This window comes from Perkinsus marinus (assembly GCF_000006405.1).
Source record: "Perkinsus marinus ATCC 50983 genomic scaffold scf_1104296952014, whole genome shotgun sequence".
Taxonomy (NCBI): Eukaryota; Perkinsozoa; order Perkinsida; family Perkinsidae; genus Perkinsus; species Perkinsus marinus.
Window position 1 is genome coordinate 1 of NW_003209057.1, and position 1,224 is coordinate 1,224.

Here is a 1,224-nt window from a genome sequence, read left to right on the forward strand (position 1 = left end):
ACGGCTGTACTTGAGCAATCCGAATTCCGCTCACGTATCCTGACGGATTGACCAATACCGCGTAAACCATTCGGAAGAGTATTCAACTTTAATATCAATCAAAGTGACTAGCTTCATCGCCCGATTAGTTCAGCTGGATAGAATGTCTGCCTACGGAGCAGATGGTCGTAGGTTCGAATCCTGCATCGGGTATACATTAACTTCACTTCCTCTTCATCCATCCTACGTCAACGAAATCGGGCATCCGATGTGAAGCTCCACCTAGTTTGCACAAGACGCTGAAGGCAAGCACATGAGATAGTGGTGCGCACCAACGGCTGTACCTGAGCAATCCGGATTCCGCTCACGCATCTTGAATCGGCCACTCGATGTGAAGCTCCAACTAGTTTGCACAAGACGCTGAAGGCAAGCACGTGAGATAGTGGTGCGCACCAACGGCTGTACCTGAGCAATCCGGATTCCGCTCACGCATCCTGAATCGGCCACTCGATGTGAAGCTCCAACTAGTTTGCACAAGACGCTGAAGGCAAGCACATGAGATAGTGGTGCGCACCAACGGCTGTACCTGAGCAATCCGAATTCCGCTCACGTATCCTGACGGATTGACCAATTACCGCCTAAACTATTTCGGAAGAGTATTCAACTTTAATATCAATCAAAGTAACTAGCTTCATCGCCCGATTAGGTCAGCTGGATAGAATGTCTGCCTACGGAGCAGATGGTCGTAGGTTCGAATCCTGCATCGGGTATACATTAACCTCACTTCCTCTTCATCCATCCTACGTCAACGAAATCGGGCATCCGATGTGAAGCTCCAACTAGTTTGCACAAGAAGCTGGATAGAATGTCTGCCTACGGAGCAGATGGTCGTAGGTTCGAATCCTGCATCGGGTATACATTAATCTCACTTCCTCTTCATCCATCTCACGTCAACGAAATCGGGCATCCGATGTGAAGCTCCACCTAGTTTGCACAAGACGCTGAAGGCAAGCACATGAGATAGTGGTGCGCACCAACGGCTGTACCTGAGCAATCCGAATTCCGCTCACGTATCCTGACGGATTGACCAATTACCGCCTAAACCATTTCGGAAGAGTATTCAACTTTAATATCAATCAAAGTGACTAGCTTCATCGCCCGATTAGTTCAGCTGGATAGAATGTCTGCCTACGGAGCAGATGATCGTAGGTTCGGATCCTGCATCGGGTATACATTAATCTCACT

General features: G+C 48.6%; 3 non-coding genes across 3 annotated transcripts; all 3 read left to right on the forward strand.

Annotated features, from left to right (window-relative positions):
• The first annotated feature begins 118 nt into the window (after positions 1-118).
• Positions 119-192, forward strand: Pmar_PMAR014282. Its single transcript has one exon. It is a non-coding gene; the product is annotated as a tRNA-Arg (tRNA).
• A 483-nt stretch (positions 193-675) lies between these two features.
• On the forward strand, positions 676-749 carry Pmar_PMAR014283. Its single transcript has one exon. It is a non-coding gene; the product is annotated as a tRNA-Arg (tRNA).
• A 386-nt stretch (positions 750-1,135) lies between these two features.
• Positions 1,136-1,209, forward strand: Pmar_PMAR014284. The gene has a single exon. It is a non-coding gene; the product is annotated as a tRNA-Arg (tRNA).
• The last annotated feature ends 15 nt before the right edge of the window (positions 1,210-1,224 follow it).